The sequence below is a fragment of the Leptonychotes weddellii genome, chromosome 6, assembly GCF_054177405.1.
Source record: "Leptonychotes weddellii isolate Sample4059 chromosome 6, ASM5417740v2, whole genome shotgun sequence".
Lineage (NCBI taxonomy): Eukaryota > Metazoa > Chordata > Mammalia > Carnivora > Phocidae > Leptonychotes > Leptonychotes weddellii.
In genome coordinates, this window is record NC_138374.1 from 94,633,690 (window position 1) to 94,656,481 (window position 22,792).

The 22,792-nt window shown below is 36.0% G+C and overlaps 1 protein-coding gene and 1 long non-coding RNA gene across 6 annotated transcripts in view; both read left to right on the top strand.

Moving 5' to 3' along the window:
• Window positions 1–22,792, top strand: part of RASAL2 (RAS protein activator like 2) — a 340,956-nt gene that overhangs the window by 90,686 nt on the left and 227,478 nt on the right. The gene's annotated exons all lie outside the window — the stretch shown is intronic.
• On the top strand, window positions 12,940–19,396 carry LOC145722292 (uncharacterized). Its single transcript, XR_014146439.1, has 2 exons — window positions 12,940–15,390; window positions 15,607–19,396. It is a non-coding gene; the product is annotated as an uncharacterized LOC145722292 (long non-coding RNA).

Here is a 22,792-nt window from a genome sequence, read left to right on the forward strand (position 1 = left end):
CACATTTGTCACAATTAATGAACCAGTTAGTATTGATACATTATTATTAACTGAAGTTCATACTTTATTCATATTTCCTTAGTTTTTACCTAATGTACCTTTTCTGTTCCAGGATCCTATCCACGATACCACCATTACATTTAGTCACCATATCACCTTAGGTGCCTCTTGACTGTGACAGTGTTTCAGGCTTTCCTTGCTTTTGATGACCCTAAGAGTTTTAAGGAGTAATGGTCAGGTGCCTTACTGGGATTTGTATATTGTTTTTCACATGATTAGACTGGGCTTAGGGATTTTTTTTGGAGAAAGACACATGGATAAAATGCCATTTTCATTACATTATGTCAAGGGTCAGTAACCCTCAGTTTCCTATAGTTAAGAGTCTTTCATGGTTCTGAGGCAGAGAGAGTCTTAAGCACACTGGTGTTGAGCACAGAGCCCCCCGTGTCACAACCCTGAGATCACAACCTGAGCCAAAACCAAGAGTTGGATGCTTAATCGACTGCACCACCCAGGCACCCCCCTCCTCTTCAGCTTTTTAGAAGTGTTTTAGAAAGATAGGTATTAAATCTTTAAATATTTGGTAGAATCCACCAGTGAAACTATCTAGTTCTGGACTTTTGTTTCTTGGGAGTTTTTTGATTACAGATTCAATATCCTTTTAGTAATCGATTTATTCAGATTTTCTATTTCCTCAGGATTCAGTTTTGGAAGATTGTGTTTCTAGAAATTTATCCATTTCTTTTAGGCTGTCCAGTTTTGGCTTATAATTTTTCATAGTGGTTTAATGATTCTTTGCATTTCTTTGTTATCAGTTGTAATTTCTCCTTTTGAATTTCTGAATTTATTTTTTTGTGTGCCCTCTCTTTTTTTCTTAGGGAGTATAACTAAACGTTTGTCGATTTTGTTAATCTCTTCTTAGTTACATTGGTCTTTTCTACTGTCTTTTTAGTTTCTGTTTCATTTGTTTTCACTCTGATCGTTACTATTTCCTTTCTTCTGCTAATTTTGGGGTTTGTTTATTTTTCTTTTTCTAGTTCCTTTAGGTTTAAAGTTAGATTGTTTATTTGAGATTTTTCTTAAGGTAGGTCTGCATTGCTATGAACTTGCCTCTTAGAACTTTTGCTGCATCTCATAGATTTTGGTATGCTTCATTTCCATTTTCATTTGTCTCAAGGTATTTTTTTTTTATTTCTTGTTTGACTTTTGTCATTGACCCATTGGTCATTTAGTAGCATATTGTTTAATCTTCACATATTTGTGATATTTCCAGTTTTCATGTAAATAATATTTGATTTCATACCAGTGGTCAGAAAAGATGCTTAATATGATTTTAGTCTTCTTAAATTTATTGAGACTTGTTTTGTGGCCTAACAAATGATCTGTCCTGGAGAATTGAGAAGAATGTGTATTCTGCTGCTTTTGGATGGAATGTTCTGTATATATTTATTAAGTTCATCTGCCTAATGTTTCCTTTTTAATTTTCTTTCTTTTTTTTTTTTAGAAAGATACTTTCTTTCTTTTTTTTTTTTTTTAAGATTTTATTTATTTATTTGAGAGAGAGAATGAGATAGAGAGAGCATGAGAGTCAGGAGGGTCAGAAGGAGAAGCAGACCCCCCGCCGAGCAGGGACCCCGATGTGGGACTCGATCCCGGGACTCCAGGATCATGACCTGAGCCGAAGGCAGTCGCTTAACCAACTGAGCCACCCAGGCGCCCTCCTTTTTAATTTTCTATTTGGATGATCTATTGATAAGTGGGGATTAAAATTCCTACTATTACTGTATTGTAAATTTCTCCCTTTAGGTCTGTTAGTATTTGCTTTATGTATTTACATCCTCCTGCATTTGGTACATAAATATCTACAAATTTATATCTTTTTGTTAGATTGACCCCTTTATGTAATGCCCATCTTTTTTTTTTTATTTTTATTACAGTCTTTGTATTAAAGTCTACTTTGTCTGATATGAGTATAGCTGGTAGAGTAACCCTGATTTCATTCAGTTTCCGTTTCCATGAAACATCTTCTATCATTCTCTCACTTTCAGTCTGTGTGTATCCTTGTATGTTTTAAGTCTCTTGTAGACAGTGTATAGATGGGTCTTGTTTTTATCCATTCAGTCATTCTATCTTTTGGTTAGGGAATTTAGCCCATTTACATTTAAAGTAATTATTCATAGGTGTGTACTTATTGCCATTTTAATTGTTTTTTTGTCTCTTTAGTTTCTCTCTGTTCCTTTCTCCTTCTCTTGGTTTCTTCCTTTGTGGTTTGATGGCTTTATGTAGTGTTATGCTTACATTCTCCTTTTATTATCTTTTGTGTATCTACCATTTGTCTTTGCCTGTGGTTACTGTGAAGTTCATATATAACAGCTTATATACAATTTATACAGTATGTATACAGTTGACCCTCAAACAACACAGGGCTTTGAAGTATAGAACCCTGTACAGTTGAAAGACACGTATAACTTTTGACTCCCCTTGAACTTAACTATATTAATAGCATACTATTGACTGGAAGCTATACCAATAAAATAAACAGTCGATTAATACATATTTTGTATATTACATGTATTATATACCGTATTCTTATAATAAAGTGAATATGTTTTTAAGAAAATCATAAAGAAGAGGAAATACATTTACAATACTGTACTGTGTGTGTGTGTGTGTGTGTGTGTGTATAGATATATAAATGTGCAGTTCAAACGTGTGTTCTTCAAAGGTCAACTGTGTAACAATATATTTTAAGTTGATAGCAGGTTAAGTTTGAAGGCATTCTTTTTTTTTTTTTAAGATTTTATTTATTTATTTGACAGAGAGAGAGAGAGCACAAGTAGGTAGAGCAGCAGGCAGAGGGAGAGGGAGAAGCAGGCTCTCCGCTGAGCAGGAAGCCTGACGTGGGGCTTGATCCCAGGACCCTGGGATCATGACCTGGGCTGAAGGCAGCCGCTTAACCCAACTGAGCCACCCAGGCGCCCCAAGTTTGAAGGCATTCTAAAACTACATTTTTACTCCCTACCCACCCATATGTTTTATGTTCTTTTTTTTTTTTAAGATTTTATTTATTTATTTAACAGAGAGAGACACAGCGAGAGAGGGAACACAAGCAGGGGGAGTGGGAGAGGGAGAAGCAGGCTTCCCATGGAGCAGGGAGCCCAATGTGGGGCTCGATCCCAGGACCCAAGGATCATGACCTGAGCCGAAGGCAGATGCTTAACGACTGAGCCACCCAGGTGCCACACGTTTTATGTTCTTGATTATCACATTTTATATTTTCTTATTTTGTATATCCCTTGAGTAATTATTGTAGCTATAGTTTTTACTACTTTGCCTTTTTAACTTTCATACTAGCTTTATAAGTGATTAATCTATCTTTACTATATATTTACCTTTATCAGTGGGATTTTTATTTTCATGTTTTTTTCTTGTTAGCAGTTAGTGCCTTTTCAGCTGAACGCAGTCCTTTTAATGTTTCTTGTATGTCTGGTTTAGTGTGATGAACTCCTTTAGCTTTTGTTTGCCTGGAAAGCTCTTTATCTTTCCTTCAATTGAGTGATAACTTTGCTGGGTAGAGTATTCTTGGTGGGATTTTTTTTTTTTTTTTTTTCCTTTTAGCACTTTGAATATATCATGCTACTCCCTTCTGGCTTGCAAATTTTCTGCTGATAAGTCTGCTGATAGTCTTATGGGAATTTTCTTGTATGGAACAAGTTCTTTTTCTCTTACTACTTTTAAGATTCTCTTTTTATCCTTAACTTTTGACATTTTTATTACAGTGTTTCTTTGTGTGGGTCTCTTTGGGTTCATCTTTTTTAGAACTTTCTGGGCTTTGAGGATTTTTTTAAAAAATATTTTTAAAAGATTTTATTAATTTATTTGAGAGAGAGAGAGAGTGAAAGCTTGAGATGGGGGAGAGGCAGAAGGAGAGGGAGAGGCAGACTTCCCACTGAGCAGGGAGTCCAATGCAGGGCTCGATCCCAGGACCCTGGGATCATAACCTGAGCTGAAGGCAGACACCTAACCAACTGAGCCACCCAGGCACCCCAAGGGCTTTGAGGATCTTGATGTCTGTTTCCTTTCCCAAGTAGGGAAGTTTTTACCCATTATTACTTCAAATAAGTTTTCTGCCTTTTTCTTTTCCGTTTCTGGGATCCCTATAATACCAATGCTGTTCCACTTAATGTTACCCCATAGGTCTGTTAAACTATCTTCACTTCTTTTTTACCTGCTTTTTTTGGGTGAGTTCCACTGCCCTGTCTTCTAGCTCACTGATTCTATCTTCTGCTTCATTTAATCTGCTGTTGAACTCCTCCAGTGTATATTTTAGTTTATTTTATTCTTCAGTTCTGAGACTTCTGTTTGGTACTTTTTGTTTTCTGTTTCTTTGTTGAAGTTCTTGCTGTGTTCATTCATTTTTCTCCCGAGTTCAGTGAGCATCTTTGTTTGTTACTTACAGTTCTTTATCAGGTAAATTACTTATTTCAGTTTCATTAACGTTTTGTTTTTTTTCCCTGAGGTTTTATCTTGTTCTATCATTTGGGACATATTCCTCTGTCTCCTCATTTTGTTTGAGTCTGTATTTTTTCTGTGTGGTAGGCAAAAAACAATTATCTCCCAGTCTTGCATGAGTGGCCTTGAGTAGAAGATGAACCTTATCATTTAATCTTGTCCTAACTCCTAGTTGTCTCTTGAGCCATTGTGATTGTATAAACAGCCTGATTTTTTTCTTGATAGGTCCCAGTTATTGAGCGTGTGCCAAGACTTGTTCCAGAGGGAAGGATCTCCGCACCTAGTTTCAGGCTGATTAGAAACTAGACCTCTAGGCAGCAGCTTTTAAAGTATGCAAATACATACAGTTCTTTGGGACTGCAGTCATAGACTGTGCTGACCTCTAGACCAAATAATCTTGAGGTGTCTCCTTACTGACAGTTAAAAAATTTGGGGCTCTAAACAAATATATAAGCTTCTGTCTGTGAGGAGGCCATCTGAGAGCTCAAAGATGGTATCTGCTGGCCTGTGTTCCATGAAAAGACTTCTTCTGTAGCTTGTAAGTGTGTGGTATACCTTAAACTTGCCCCTCAGCCTGAAGCTTTAAGTTAAGTAAATAGGCCTTTTGTACAGGAGTGCTAGGTGTGTATTTTACTGCTGTCTGAAGTGCCTTGGGGATAGTAGCCTGCCAAGAACTTTCTCTCCAATTTTTTCAGACCAGTAGGGCCCAGAAACTCAATTTGCCTTGGCCACTGGAGCCAGGCATTCAAGGGATATCCTTTGTTTGGGTTGGGTGTGCCAGCCAGCTTTGGTGGGCCACAGTGGAGTGGTTCGTGGGGGCTGAACCACCCAGCCGGAAACAACTTGGTGTTTTGATATAGTATACATTGTGAAGCCAAACTAATTAACATATCCACCACCTCGCACAGTTAACCTTTGGGGGTGTGTGTGTGTGTGTGTGTGTGTGTGTGTGTGTGTGTGTGTTGAGAATATAGGAGATCTACCTTTTTAGCAAATTTCAAGTATAGAAAACAGTATTTTTTTAAGTTTATCTTTTTTAGTAATCTCTATACCCAGTGTGGACCTTGAGCCCACAACCCTGACATCAGGAGTTGCATGCTTTTCTGACTGAGCCAGCCAGGCGTCCCAGAGAACAGTGCTATTAACCATACTTACTGTACTGTACAGTTGATCTCCAGAGCTTATTCATCTTATATAACTGAACCTTTGCACTTATTGACCAGTATCTCACTTCCCCCAATCCTTGATCCTTGGCAACCACCGTTCCAGTCTGTGTTTCTATGAATTTGACCATTTTAGATTCCACATATAAGAGAGATCATTCAGTATTTGACTTTCTATGTCTTATTTTTTTTTACATAATGACTTCCAGGTTTGTCCATGTTGCAAATGACAGGATTTCATTCTCTTTTAAGGCTGGGTAATATTCCTGTGTATGTGTATATGTGTGAGTGTGTGTGTGTGTGTGTGTGTGTGTGTGTGAGAGAGAGATTTTTTTTATCCATTTATCATTGACATTTAGGTTGTTTCCATATCTTGGCTATTATGAATAATGCTAAAGAGAACATGGGGGTGCAGATGTCTCTTCATGATCCAGATTTCATTTCCTTTTGATATATACCCAGAGGTGAGATTGCTGGATCATATGGTAGTTCTATTTTTCATTTTTTGAGGAACCTCCATTCTATTTTCCACGTGGTTGTACTAATTTACATGCCCACCATCTGCGCATGAGGGTTCCCTTTTTTCTACATCCTCACCAACACTTGTTATCTCTTGTCTTTTTGATAATCGCCTTTTTAACAGGTGTAGGTGATACCCCCATTGTGGTTTTGATTTGCATTTCCCTGATGATTAGTGATGTTGAACACCCGTTTATATATCTTTTAGCCTTTTGTATGTGTTCTTTTGAGAAATGTGTATTCAGGGCCTTTGCCCATTTTTTAATATCAGCTTATTTGGTTTTTTACTATGAGTTGTTGGAGTCCCTTATGCATTTTGGATATTAACACTTTAGCAGATATGGTAAGCAAATATTTTATCCCATTTATAGGCTGCCTTTTCACTCTGTTATTTCTTTGCTGTGTGGAAGCTTTTTAGTTTGCTGTAATCCCGTTTGTCAATATTTTTGCTTTTGTTGCCTGTGCTTTTGAGGTCATGTCCCCCAAATCATTATCCTGACCAATGTCAAGAAGTTCTATTGCTATGTTTTCATCTAGTACTGTTACTATTTCAGGTCTTAGGTTTAAGAAAATGTTGTAACACTTTTGGTGTTGACCTTGATCACCTGACTGAGGTAGTGTTTAAGTTTCTTCACTGTAATTACTTTTTTTCTTTATTTCCTATACTGTTGGAAGGAAGTCCACTGATCAGTACACTTAAGGAATGATGGAGTTATGTCTATCTCCTTGAAGATGGAACATCTACATAAATTATTTGAAATTGTTGTGCATAGGAGATTTGTTATTTCCTACTTGTCCATCCCCCCTCATTTATTTTTATCACTATAAATTCATGGATATTTATTTAATACTTGGGTTATAATTCAGTAGTACTTTATATTTTCTGTTCTTCACATTTTTCTAACTTTAGCCATGGAGAGCGCTTTCAGTTTGCTTCTTGTCCTTTTGACATACCTCATCATTGTGCTTTTGTTTGAGCACTTTCTTTACTTTCTGGCACTACAAGATGCTCCAGACCCATCTAATATATTTCCTACCCCTGTCCTAGAGTTAGCCATTTCTCCCAAAGAGCCCCATTCCTTTTATTGGAGAATTGTCTTAGAACTCAAGATTTGGGCACGGTGTGTGCTTATTTATACTGGGGCACTGTTGCTTCTAGGCCCTCTCAGTGGACAGATGCTTGTATACTAACCTTTGTATATACACATATTAGTATATTTCAAATATAACTGTCTGTATCTATATAAACTCACGAGAAACATGAGTTCACGCTGATGTCTCCAACTCCTTTATTACCGCATAGATCATTCTACCTTCCTTCCATGGCTTATCTGTAAACTCCCACTCCAACCCTGAGAATCCTTGCTCCCACAATCTGATGGCCGTTTACTTGTTCAATTCCAATATACATGTATAGAGATCTCAGAATTGTTAATAGAGCTCCCTGTGGGAAGCAGCTTTATCTGCTAAAGTATGTTGTATATATGTAATTTCTTTTAGTGTTACAGACTTCACTAATTTCCAGAGTTACTTAGGGTAACATCTGTCCCTTCCCCAACTTGCTTTAGTGAGATTGTTTCACACATTCATGTTAGAGATAGATTGTTTTATTACATTCTGCATTTAATCCTGGGATCCCCCAACTGCCTAAACGGTATATTTATTTATTTATTTTAAAGATTTTATTTATTTATTTGACAGAGAGAGACAGCAAGAGAGAGAACACAAGCAGGGGGAGTGGGAGAGGGAGAAGCAGGCTTCCTGCTGAGCAGGGAGCCCGATGCGGGGCTCGATCCCAAGACCCTGGGATCATGACCTGAGCTGAAAGCAGACACCTAACGACTGAGCCACCCAAGCGCCCCCTAAATGTTTTATTTTTAATATGTATCCTTTAAGATGTGCTCATTTATGCTATATACTTCTATGGGTTTTGACACATGTATAGTGTCATGTATTGACCATTACAGTATTATACAGGAGAGTACCACTTAAAAAATTTTTTCTGTACTTCAGCTATTTAACATTCCTATTGTCTCAATTTTTGGGCAGCTATTGATCTGTTTACCATCGCTATAGTTTTGTTTTCCAGAATGTCATACAGTTGAAATCATAGATTATATAGAATTCTCAAACTGGTTTTGTGCACTTAATATACTTTTTTTTTTAACTTAATGTACATTTAAAATTCATGTCTTTGGCTTTATAGCTCATCCCTGTCTTTTGTTGAATAGCCACTATCTATTGAAGGACTTTTGGTTGTTTCTAGTTTTTGGTGATTATACATAAGGCTGCTAAGAACATTCCTGTGCAGGTTTTTGTATGGACATAAGTTTTTTTATTTTTTAAGATTTTATTTATTTGACAGAGAGAGACACAGCAAGAGAGGGAACACAAGCAGGGGGAGTGGGAGAGGGAGAAGCAGGCTTCCCGCCGAACAGGGAGCCTGATGCGGGGCTCAATCCCACGGCCCTGGGATCATGACCTGAGCTGAAGGCAGATGCTTAACGACTGAGCCACCCAGGCGCCCTGGTATGGACATAAGTTTTTAAATAATTTTGTGAAGACCTAGGGGCAAGATTGCTGGGTTGTGCGACTGTATAAGATTATGTGTGTGTGTGTGTGTGTATGTGTGTTTTTTGTAAGATTTGTAAGAAATTGCCAAAGTGTATTTCACAGCATCTGTACAATTTTGCGTTCTTACCAGCAATGAATGAGAGTTCTTGTTGCTCTGCATCCTCACCAGCAATTGGTATTATCAGTTTTTTGGATTTTAATTATTCTGATAGGTGTGTAGTGATATCTTATTGTTGTTTTCATTTGAATTTCTTCAGTTGAAGATGATCATCTTTTCATATGCATATTTACTATTTGTATATTTTCTTTGGTGAAGTGTCTCTTCAGATCCTTTGCCCATTTAATTGGGTTATTTTCTTACTGTTGGGTTTTAAAGGTTGTTTGTGTATTTTGAGTACAAGTCTTTTTATCAGGTAACTGTTCTATAAATATCTCCAAAGTTTCTGGTTTCTCTTTTTTTGTTAGCAGTGTCCATTTGCAAAGCAGTTTTTAATAAAGTCCTACTTAATGTTTTTTTTTTTTAATCGAAACTGGTCATGTAGAATTTTATGTTTTCTTGTAGAAGTTTTATAGTTTTGCATTTGCATTTTTAGCTAATTTTGATGAAAGATGTTAGATCTGTGTCAAAGTTCATTGTTTTACATGTAGACATCCAGTGTTCTAACACCATTTGTTGAAAGACTGTACTTTCTCCACTGAATTGCCTTTTTGGCTTTTATCAGAAATCACTTAACTATATATGCATGGGTCTGTTTCCAGGCTCTCTGTTCTGTTCTATTGATATATTTGTTTATTCTTTTGCCGGTAACATGCTGTTTTGATTTCTGTAGCTTTATAATAAGTATTAAGATCTGGTAGTGTGACCCTCTATCTTTGTTCTTTTTTCAGTATTATGTTGGATATTCTTAATCTTTTTTCCATTTCATACAAACTTTTGAAATAGTTTGTTGGTATCCAAAAAGTTACTTGCTAGGAATTTTACTGTAATTGGATTGAATATATAGATCAAGTTTGGAGAATTATCACTTTTCTAATAATGAGTCTTCCAATTCATTAATAGGGAATATCTTTTCATTTATTTAGATCTTTGATTTCTTTCATTTGTATTTTGTAGTTTTTACATACAGAGTCTGTACATATTTTGTTAGATTTATACCTAAGTATTTCTTTTCTTTTTTAGGTCTAGGAGAGATGCTATTGTAAACAGTATTTTTAAAGAAATTTGCAATTTCAGTTGTTCATTGTTGATATAAGGGGAAATGATTGACTTTTGTTTTAACTTTGTATCCTGTGACCTTGCTATACCTGCTTATTGGTTCCAATTTTTTGTGGATTCTGCATTTTTCTCCACAGACATTCATGTCATCTGTAAATAAAGGCAGTTTTATTTCTGTCTTTCTAGTCTAGATGACTTTTATTTATTTTGTCTTAGTGCACTTGTTAAAACTTATAGTAGGATGTTGAATAGGAATGGAGAGAAAGCATATCCTTGCCTTATTTCCCATCTTAGGGAGAAAGTGTCAGTTTTTCAAATTAGATAGGATGTTAGCTATAAGTTTTTTTGTAGATTTTCTTTCTGAAGTTGAATAAATTTGCTGGTTTTTTTTTTTTTTTTTTTTTTTTAAGATTTTATTTATTTATTTGCGAGAGAGAATGAGAGACAGAGAGCACGAGAGGGAGGAGGGTCAGAGGGAGAAGCAGACTCCCCAGTGAGCAGGGAGCCCGATGCGGGACTCGATCCCAGGACTCCAGGATCATGACCTGAGCCGAAGGCAGTCGCTTAACCGACTGAGCCACCCAGGCGCCCTGGGGGTTTGTTTTTTAATTCATGAATGATTATTGGATATTTTTTTCAAATTTTTTTTTCTTTTTGTCCTCAGATGATATGATTGTATGATTTTTCTTCTCTGTCCTGTTTGTATGGTAGGTTTAGGTAATTTTCAGATGTTGAACTAATTTTGCATGTCTGGAATCCCATTTGCTTATGGTGTACAGTTTTTATACATTGCTGGATTTGACTTGCTAATATTTTATTGAGGATTTTTATTGTCTATGTTTACAAGACATGTTTTTTCATTCTAGTAATGTCTCTGATTTTGGAATTGATGTAATGCTGGCTTGGTCAACTAAGTTAGAAGGTGGTTTCTCTGCCTCTGTTTTATTAAAGAGATTATGGAGAATTAGCATTACTTGTTCCCTGTATGTTTGGTAGAATTCAACATTGAAACCATCTGGGCCTGGTTTTCTGTTTTTTTGGGAGATTCTTAATTATTCAATTTCCTTTATATCATAGACTGTTAAGATGATCTATTGTATTTAGTGTCAGTTTTGGGAAGTTATGTCTTTCAAGAAATGTTTCATTATCATTTTTGTGAGCAAAGAGTTGTTTGTAATATTCATTTATTATCCTTGTAATGTTCATGTGATCAGCAGTTATGACTTCTCTCTTTTTTTCCTGATATTAATAATTTGTGTCTTTTGTCTCACTTTTGGTTATCCTGAATAGAGACTTATTGCTTTTGTTTCTCCTTTCAAAAGACTAGGTTTTGGTTTTGTTAATTTTTTTTTTTCAATTTTTTTCCTGTGCTCAATTCCATTGATTTCTGTTCAAATTTTATTTTTCTCTGCTTCTTTTAGGCCCCAGTGGGGTCTATTGACAGTGAATTCACTCAGCATCTGTTTTTTTCCATAAATGTCTTTTTTTTTTTCTTTTGGTCTTTTTTTTTTTTTTTTTTAAGATTTTATTTATTTATTTGACAGAGAGAGACAACGAGAGAGAACACAAGCAGGGTAAGCGGGAGAGGGAGAAGCAGGCTCCCGGCCGAGCAGGAAGCCCAACATGGGGCTCGATCCCAGGACCCTGGGATTATGACCTGAGCCGAAGGCAGATGCTTAATGACTGAGCCACCCAAGCACCCCTTGCCTTCATTTTTAAATAGGTTTTTTGCTAAACATAGAATTTAGTATAACAGATTTTTTTTCTCTGCATAAAAATGTTGTTCCATCATCTTGAAGTTTGATTTTTTTCTGATGAGTAATCAACAGTCGTTCTCCTATTTGTTCTTCTTCCTGTTATGTCCCCCAACCCTCTGGCTGACTTTATTATTTTTCTCTTCATAACTATTTTTTAGCAGTTAAATTATTTTGTGTCTTGGTGTGGTTTCCTTGGGTTTATCTTACTTGGGATTTGTTGTTGGTTTTGTGGATTTTTTTTTTAAGTTAATTTTAATTTAAGTTAAAATTTAAAAAAATTTCAGCCTATTTCTTCAACTTTATTTCTGTTCCCTCTTTTTTTCTCTCCTTCAGGAATTGCTTGATATGGTTCCACAGACTACTGGTCATTATTTTCAGTCTCCCTTCCCAACTCCTGTTTTTTAATTTTTATATTTTGAATTGCTCTGTCTCCATGTTCACTGATTTTTTTTTTATGAAATATAATCTGCTCTTCTGACCATTACATAAAATTTTCATTTCAGATATTGTATTTTTCAGTTCCATAAATTCCATTTGGTTCTTTAAAAACTATCTTCCATTTCTCTTTGTTATCCTATCTTCCTTTAAGTCCTTAAGCATTTATAATAACTTTTTGTAGTCTTTGGCTGCTCAGTTTATCGTCTCTTTCGTTTCTGGCATATTATCTACTGATTAATTTTCCTGTTTTGTTTCACATTTTCCTACTTCATATTATGGGTAGTCATTTTTGAATGGATATTGGACATTGTGAATTTTACATTGTTGAATTTTTGCTTTTTGTTGTCTTTAATTATGACTGAGTTTACATTTCTTGAGAATCAGCTGTCAATTTTGAGGCTTGATTTTCAAGCTGTATATGGGTGGGTCTAAAATAGCCTTTTATCGGGACGCCTGGGTGGCTCAGTCGGTTAAGTGGCTGCCTTTGGCCAGGTCGTGATCCCAGAATCCTGGGATCAAGCCCCGCATTGGGCTCCCTGCTCAGCGAGGAGCCTGCTTCTCCCTCTCCCACTGCCTGCCACTCCCCCTGCTTGTGCGCTCTCTGTCTCTGACAAAATAAATAAATAAAAATCTTTAAAAAATAATTTAAAAAATAAAATAACCTTAAAAAAATTTTTTTTAAAGATTTTATTTATTTGAGAGAGAGAGAGAGAGAAAAACAGCATGAGAGGGGAGAGGGTCAGAGGGAGAAGCAGGCTCCCTACTGAGCCAGGAGCCCGATGTGGGACTCTATCCCGGGACTTCAGGATCATGATCTGAGCCGAAGGCAATCGCTTAACCAACTGAGCCACTCAGGCGCCCTGAAATAGCCTTTTTTCTTGGGCTAATTTAATTCTACTACCAATGTGTTACCTTTTGAAGATATGTACAAATGTTTTGGTTATTAAACAAGGTGTCTTCTTTTGTTTGAGGGATTTCAAATATCCTCCAGTCCTGAGTGAGCTGTAAAAATTTTCCAGCTTATAGCTGTTTAGCAGCTGTCTTTGCTAGTAGTCATGAAGTTTAATCCTACACACATGTAGCCTAATTATGCAACCAGTAACTCAGATCCCCATGCAAATTTCTGGATCTCTTTGTGTAATTTCCTTTTCTCTAGTACTTTACCCTGCAAATTCCATCAGCCTCGGTCTCCCTGAACTTCCACTTCTGTCTCCTCATATTCACTGAGACCATTGTGTTCTGCTTGTGTTCCTCTCCATATGCCAGTATTCAGAAAGTGTCTCTAGCTTGAAATCCAGGTTTATCTGATATGATTTCCTTCTACTAGGGATCGTAGTCCTGTGCTTCCTGTTTTCTAATATGTGAGAACTTGTGTCAAATGTTTTGTCTGGTTTTCTAGTTGTTTACAGCAGGATGGCAAACTCAGTATCAGTTACTTGGTCATGGCAGGAAATGAATGACTACAGTTTCATTTTTAGCAGAATATTAATTATGTCACCAAAAAGTCTACCACTAAAGTAATTTGACTTCACACATTATTTAAAATATTTCCTACCACAAAGCATGTTTAAATAAAACCTAACAATAGTAAAATCCTTTAACTTACTTTCTGATTCTATTTTTAATTCAAACATTTATAGACTGAGTATTACTATTTAATAGGTAAATTATACTTAGTATTTATAAATATATAATTATATATATATTATATTTATATATTTATAATATATAATTTATAAATACTAATAAATATATATTAGCCTAAATGTGAACTAGATTATGTTGTTCTTGGATGAAGAACTACAGGTGTCATGAAAAGTACCTAATTTCTCGAATTTTTACCCCCCCGCCAAAATTGAGTGCTATCCCTTAGCTGTTTCTTTTGTTTTCATTCAGTGTTTCCTAGATGGGAATACTAAGTTTGCTTAATAATGTGGTGCCACATTCATTGGCACCCATTATAAAATTAAGACCCATATGGCACGTAGAAGCATCTAAGATAAAGGCAAATAACCGTGGCAATTATTGTCATCCAGCCCTACATGGGGCTCAATTCCAGGTATATATACCCAAAATACTTGTAATAAGAATTGATTGTCATGTGAGGATAAAATAACTAATTGCTGGTCTAGTAGTGGAGTTAGTTTGAAAATAAGCGTTGTGGAACTTTGTGGGAAATGGTATGAATACTGGCATCTGTCATTTTTTGAGCCAGAAACGAGAAGGAAAGATCATAGTCAACCAGAGAATTCATCCTCAATCATTGGTCTCAAGGTCATGCTTCTTCACAATATCAAGAATTTAATTAATATATTTTCTTAGAACCTTTAGAATTTCCATTTTTCAACAAAGATCAAAATATCCCTTTATACTGTATATTAGAGTTATATTCAGTTTATAAATGGCATGAATATGTCATAATCAGTAACTAAGCCAGTAAAAGAAACAATTCTCCTACCTGTGAAAATAATTTATACCGATTGTCTCAAGTGTGGTATGTACGTCCCTGGAGGTACAGAAGATAATCCTCTGGGGTTCAGGTTATAATTTATTAGCACTTCTATTAATATATTTTTTATCTCATCCTGTTTAAATTTATTTATTTTTTACAATGTATATAACATTAGTACAAGTCCATGTATGTAACTTATAAATAAATATATAGAGATGTATGCTCAGATTTTTTTTAACTGATGGTATGTGTTGGAAAAAAAAGTTTGAAACTATTATTTTGTATTACTGAACAGTGGTTCTCAACTGGGGGCAGTGTATGGAAGCATTTTTGATGGTCATGACTAGGGAGGTAAAGGGTGTGTTTCTGGTATCTAGTGGGTAGAGGCCAGGGATGCTGCTAAACATCATTCCGGTCACAGGACAGTTCTCCCCAGAACACACCCTAACAAGCACAAAAAATGATTACACCTAAATGAATTTGAGAAAACTTGCTACAGACTGTATTTCCTATTCTTCTTTTTTTTTTTTTTAAGGATTTTTATTTATTTATTTGTCAGAGAGAGAGAGGGAGAGAGAGAGAGAACAAGCAGGGGGAGCGGCAGGCAGAGGGAGAAGCAGGTTCCCGCTGAGCAAGGAGCCCGATGCAGGACTTGATCCCAGGACTCCGGGATCATGACCTGAGCTGAAGGCAGACGCTTAAACAAGCTACCCAGGTGTCCCTGTATTTGCTATTCTTTGATGGACAGATAGCAAAGAAGTGAGTCTAGCTTATGTTTCTTTTTTTTTTTTTTTTTTTTAAGATTTTATTTATTTGCAAGAGAGAGAATGAGAGACAGAGAGCATGAGAGGGAGGCGGGTCAGAGGGAGAAGCAGACTCCCTGCTGAGCAGGGAGCCCGATGTGGGACTTGATCCCGGGACTCCAGGATCGTGACCTGAGCCGAAGGCAGTCGCTTAACCAACTGAGCCACCCAGGCGCCCCTAGCTTATGTTTCTTTTATTTTTCATCTCACTATAGACTAACTACTTGGCTTTCCTATGTGTGCATCTATATTTTCTAATAACTAAAAATAGGTACCAAAAGAATTGAAGGTACTTATAAACATCCAGAACTTTGTAAAACCAAAATAATATTCTGAATAATTAGAGGAAAAGAGGTAACAAAATATATGAAGCCCTAAATAGTAGTATCTTAAATATGTGTGTGGTTTCATACTTCTGAGATTACCTAAATATGTTCATTAAGTGCTACCTTGTGTATTTGTATCCTCGCAAATCCTTAGATATTTTATAAATTAAATTGGTATCCTGATTCACTGAAATCTAAAAAGAAGGTGGCTACTGATAAGATTGACAGAAGAGAAGCCATCATCAGCTAGAATGAACTGTTTTGCAAATTAAAGAACAAAGACTATATGATCTAATGATTTTGGTGAAAGACTTAACTTGAGTTTTTATTTCTGAGTTTATGTCTTTGGTACATGATCCTGTGCATATTCAACTTTGGGTTTCAACCCCTGGGGAGCGGGGGAAACCCTGTTTATAGCAGGAATGGGCATTCACTGTGAGTTTTCAATTTTAGAGCATACGTTTTTAGATAGTAAAGACCTGTCCTTATTTGAGTTTATATCTGAATCAAATATGTCTTATTGCTATATGTACTTGTATGCTTTAAATAAAGATGATTCCAAAGAGGTGCAAAGGTCTACTTCACAAAAGAGTGGCAAGGATTAATGGCTTCAAGTATTAGAAAAATTAAGTAGAACAATATTCTACCACCATCTAGTTGCTTCTACTTTTGATAACATGTGCCAAAGAATGTGAACCAGCTGCTCCTCCCTCTACTGAAATGTTTAAGGAGTTTGGTCAGCATAGCTGAATTGTTAGCTTGATCCCTTTAATTAAAATAGATCATCTAATTGATACATAAAATTCTTCCTGAAGTCAGAGGATAAGCCTCTCCGAGTTCCCCGCAGATCCAAAAAGAAGCTTAAAATAGGGAACAATTTGAGAGGTATAGTCAGAATTAGATGCATTTTAGTAACAGCCTTACTCAGACTATCTGTGTGTGTTTTTAAAATTTTTCAATCTGTTGGGAACCAGTGCTTCAGCAAAATACAATAAAAATTAATAGCTAGATAGATGAAATAAAAAATGAGCTGTATTTTTTTATTAGATTCAACAGACATAAAATTGCTGTATTACATTTCTGTGAAGGTTTCTAAACACTTATTCTCTATTTTTGTATTCATCTTTTTTTTTTTTTAAGATTTTATTTATTTATTTGACAGAGAGTGAGCACAAGCAGGGAGAGTGGCAGGCAGAGGGAGAGGGAGAAGCAGGCTCCTTGCAGAGGAAGGGAAGCCCGATGTGGGACTCGATCCCAGGACCCCGGGATCATGACCTGAGCCGAAGGCAGACACTTAACTTACTGAGCCACCCAGGTGCCCAGTTTTTGTATTCATCTTGACTCAGCCTCATGGCAAATAGTTTTTGGACTTCCAGAGATCTGAGAACCAAGCTTTGAATAGGGCTGATTTCAATAGAAATTATTTGAAATAAGATTTCCTTTTCTACTGTTTACATCTTTACCTTCACTAAGTGTAAATACCTGCCTAATCTCAGTTGAAATATTACCTTCTCTGCAAAATGTTCTTGACTTCCTCAAGCTGACTTGGGTAATCCATCCTCTGTGCTTTCACTTCATCCATAGAGGCCTCCATTATATCAGTTACCATTTTAATTTATATATTTCATTTAAATAAAATGTAAAAACAGTCATTAAGACTGGGGACCTATGGCGGTTTGTGGCATATAGCAGACAATATGAAAACAATCAGCTTAATGAGATGAGAAATGAATGAATAAATTGCAGCAAAATGTCAAGGCTCATTACACATCCTGGATGAAGGAAAGCTTCATTTTGTGGAAAGAAGAGGGACTAGTTTCTTAGTTTCAGAAGTTAGACTTATGTGAATTAAGTTCTTATAAAAAGAACTCTTGATTGAAAGACGAACGCACACACATTTCTTAACTGTATAACACAGATTGGGAGAAAAAAGTACATGGGTGGAAATAAAACAAAAACTCAAACCACTTAAGCTAACTTACTGGCAACAGTGGTTTTAAATAATTTTTGGCAGAGGAGATAGATGTTAGGATGGGGAATGGGCTGAAAGCTAGTGCCCCAAGAGTTTTAAGGTAACTTTGTGCTGTGTTTCTTTTTTCTTCTCCTTGACCAACTGTAGAAGTCTGGTATCCTATTATACTCCTTCAATTTATTGCAATGCAAATTTGATGACAGCCTACTGAGTACTCTGCTAGGTACCTTGGAGAATACAAAGGAGCTTGAACATGAGGAGATTAAAGTCTTGTGAGTAAGTCAGAAATACATGAAACTAAAAGACAAAGGAAAATGCATTAGTGCAATAGAAGCATGAAGGAAGAAGAAATTTTAAAAACATATAAAATACTTTACAATTAAAAGTGTTTACAGAATGCTTTTCATAGTTTTATGTCTCTTCTGAGTCAGTCTGGGATAAGTTTAGGACAGCTGTTACAGATGACACATTTATAATGAAGTGGATTTAAAATTTTCTTTTAATAAAAAATCCAGTACTTCAGAGATAGAGGAATAGATACATGGATCATATTTACCTAGCTTAATCAGTCAGTCAATAAATGTACAAATTTAGCTTCCAAAGCTAAAAATGAATCTAACGGGGGATGAAAATGGGAAGGAATGTAGAGGCCTACAGTCTTTTCCCTTGAAAGTGTGACTAAATAGGCAAATGAATGTATAATTTTCAGTACTTCCTTCTCTGAGGCTGCACAACTATTTCTTTTGCATTCCATCTCCTAGAGAGTGGTTCAGGAGAGGAAGAAGTATAGAAGTCTGAAGTCTTAGGATGCTGGCATTGCCCTTGGGGAAAGTTCAGATCTTGCATCACTTCTTGGGTATGCACACATTTCCAGTTCCCACAGAGAAGCTGATCCCTGGCAGAAGGCACATAGACACTGTCAGACTGAGTCACAACTTGAGAACCAGGGAAATTATTTTTTAAAGGAATAAAGGCCCTTAGTAGGATCAGATTTCTGAGGCCAAACAGGAAGCAATGAAAAAATAGATTTAAATCTGGATCACTTTTGAGGGAATCCGTCCCAATAATTTCAGATTATTCTGCCATGACATAAATTCATGTAGTAATTATCCTTATTGATTGTCCTTCACAAACATTGACTGATAATCTTCCGTTACATTTTAACTTCACCTACCAGCTCTGTAATGCCCTTTAAGTATGGTTCATAGGATAAACACAGGTCACGTATTAAGCGAATGTTAAAGACCACAATAAATGCCACAAATCCTCCTTTCTGTCTTTTTTTCTGATTAAAAGTTTATTTGCTGGAAAGTCTTACAACAGTAAAATAAATTACTTTTGTTTATTATCTGTATGAGTCCTTTATATTGAAAAGAATGAAAATTAAATAATCAGTACTGTCCTGAAAAGCTGAGGACATGATTTTATGGCATTATGCTTCATAAAACTTAATACTATTTGAAAATTCTTTCACCTTTCTTTGTTTCTTTAAATTTTTTCTTTTCTTTCAGCAGCTAACACAGGTACTTGATATACCACTTCTCTACTTAGATTGACGTGGCCTGAGAGGGATCTACTCTTTGTTTCCTTGTAACTTACAACCTATATTGCCTCGTACATACATGTGACTTAAGATAACAGTTTCTGCATCAACTAAGTTTGTATTTCTGGAAAAAAAATTTCTTAATTAGATCAGTATTTCATGCCTCTTTCTTGTCCTCCTGCCATTTTGCATTGTTCTTATTTTCCTCCTTTAATACTTCTTGCTATCCATATCCTTGAAGAAACAACTACTTTGGTTCAAGGAAAAACAACTGCCTGCGGTGTATTATAGGACTGTTTTCTCTCCCTACTCTGCCCCTCTCTCCCCACAGTATGTATTTTGATGTGATCTTCATGGTATCAGAGATAATGTTAAGTAGGTGCTATTAGTCTGAAGTTAGGTACTTTAATTCTAGATCTTTCTCAGATTTTATTAATTTAATATTTATTGAGTGCCCATCATTGCCAAGCAGTGGGGATCTCTATGAATAATAAAAACATATGGAAATTATAGCCTTGTGGGTAAAACAGGCATTGATTAATAATCTCACAAGGAAATGTCCAAATACAAATGCAGGTGTAGTAGATGCATGAGAGGCTGTGAAGGCCTATAATAGGGAGATCTGACTGAGGGAGTTCAGGACAGGCCTCCTCCAAGAGGTAACACTTGAACTGCAATCAGAAGCATGAGTAGGCAGGCGATGAGGGGAGAAAGATCCTTCCATAGATAGAGGGAGCAATGTGCACAAGAACCCTGTGGTGGGAAGGAAAGTGGCTAGTATGAAGGACTGAAAGGATTTAAGTTTGTCTTTAAGAGGGAAGCTGAAGGGGGGCACCTGGGCGGCTCAGTCTGTTAAGCGTCTGCCTTTGGCTCAGGTCATGGTCCCAGGGTCCTGAGATTGAGCCCCGCATTGGGCTCCCTGCTCAGCGGGAAGCCTGCTTCTCCCTCTCCCCCTCCCCCTGCTTGTGTTCCCTCTCTCACTGTCTCTCTGTCAAATAAATAAAATCTTAAAAAAAAAAAAAAAGAGGAAAGCTGAAGGGTAGGTAGGTAGGGACCAGGGAATGTTAAGGAATTTTGGCTTGTTTTGTGTTGCTTTTTGTAAGAGTAGTGGGAAACCACTGAAAGGTTTTAACCAGGATGCCATAAATTTGTATTTTGAAAAGATTCTTTTGACTATAGCGAGAATAATGGTTTATATAGGGCCATAGTAGAGGTAGGTAGATGAATTTTGGAGGCTGTTGTAATACAGGTGAGAAATGATAGTAGGTTAATTTAGGGGAAAAGACAAGAAGTAGGTAGATTAATACGTAGGAGGGAAAATCAACAAGACTCATGGATTGTATATTGAATGGTAAGAGGGGGATGACTGAAGTTTGGGGCTTGAATAGCTGAATGGATGTGGTGCCCTTTATTAGGATAAGGAACACTGGAATGAGACCAGATTTTAAAGAAAAGACCATGGGTTAGGTCTTATACATTTTGATTTTGAGATCACAAAATGTCAAATTGAGTATATGAGTAGGTTGCTCAGTGGAGACAAGGTCTGAACTGGAGATATGATATGGTAACTGGGAATGATGTGCATGGTGAGAGGGGGTGCTAAGGACCCAACTTTGAAAAACTCCCCAACATTTCGACTAGATAGAGAAGGTGTGATCAGAGAGGTTAGAGGAAACCAGAGTTTTTATTTTTAATTTTTTTTAAAAAGACTTTAATAATAGCATTAGGAATCATAATTGTTTTTGTTTTTATTTTAAAATGCTTCCTTATTTTAAAAGATCATTGATTCCAACACTTGTCTGATAAAAATAATCTCCCTTTGGCCTTTTGGACATATCTTTGTCTCTTCAACAAGCAGCAGTTGTGTACGTGTCAGGTGTGTCTTTGACTTTTACACTTAGGAGGGAGGTAGTTTTTGCCACAGGAAGTGTTTCATCGGGAAGCAGATGTGCTCCAGTGATAGGAGATGGGAAAGGGATGTTTTGTTATTAATTAGTTAGCTTTGTATAAACAAAGACTTTATATTTTTGAAAGATGTCTTCTTCTAGTTAACAGAAATGGCTCCTATTTTTAAAGCTTTTCACAAATCGATCTAAGAAGGTATGTACTTTCTTGTTCTAGTAACAAAACTCCAGAACTCTTTGTTAATTATAGCATATGTCATGTCTTCTATTACAAAAAGGCATGTGGGATATATAGAATAGAATTTCAGTGTAGAAAAGGTATGTCTTAAGATAGGAAGTGATGACAGACTGTACACTGAGAAAGCTCAAGTTTTGCCTTTTCATCTCTGCTTACTTCCCTTAGATGAAGTAAATCTGAAAGGACAGTTTAATGACAAAATGGTAGCCTATTTTAAACTTTAAAAAAGAAAGAATTTTAACACTACAATAACTGGACTTAATGTCACACTTAGGCACTTTAAGTCGAAAATTTTCAACTGTGTTCTTGGGAAGGCTAATTTGGAAAATTCTAATTTAAGGAGATTATAGAATCCTGAACTGGGAATTGGGATATGCATGGTTTTGTTCGTTTGTCTGTTTGTTTTGTTGTTAACTAAGTAATAATGGACAAATCTCTTCGCTCTGGCCTTGTCTGATGATGTGAAAGAGTTGTTTAAGTTGATCTCTGATGACTTTTCTAGGTCCCTGTTCTCTAATTCAGATTCTTTGGGTTAATGTTAAGGCTTTTATTTTTGCTATTTATCGATTTTCTGTATACATATTTGTATAAAGCCTTATATATATATATGTTTTATATATATATATAAGTTTTCTGCTTTCAAAAGGAGCAGAATATGCATGCTCATTGTAAAATTACATATGAAAATCTCAATAGATTTTGTTGTTAAAAAAGAAAATGACTAAAAGAAAATAGCAACAAAGGAGACAAGAATATATGATGGGGAAAAGACAGTCTCTTTTCCTGTGGTGGTGGGAAAACTGGACAGCAACATGCAAAAGAATGAAATTGGACCACTTTCTTACACCAAACACAAAAATAAACTCAAAATGGATTAAAGACCAAAATGTGACGGGTGGTGGGTGTTGGGAAAACTGGACAGCAACATGCAAAAGAATGAAATTGGACCACTTTCTTACACCAAACACAAAAATAAACTCAAAATGGATTAAAGACCAAAGTGTGACGGCTGAAGCCATAAAACTCCTAGGAAAAAAAGCACAGGCACTAATCTTTTGGACATCGGCCTTAGCAACATCTTTCTAGATATGTCTTCTCAGGCAAGGGAAACAAAAGCAAAAATAAACTATTGAGACTAGTCCAAAATAAAAATCTTTTCAACAGCAAAGAAACCATTAAAATGACAAGGCAACCTACTGAATGGGAGAAGATAAAATTTTGCAAATGATACATATATATATATCTCTGGTATCCATATATATATTTATGTATATATAGGATATATATATCCAATAAGGGGTTAATATCCAAAATGTGTAAAGAACTTATACAACTCAACCCCCAAACCCACAAATAATCCTTTTTTTTTTTTTTT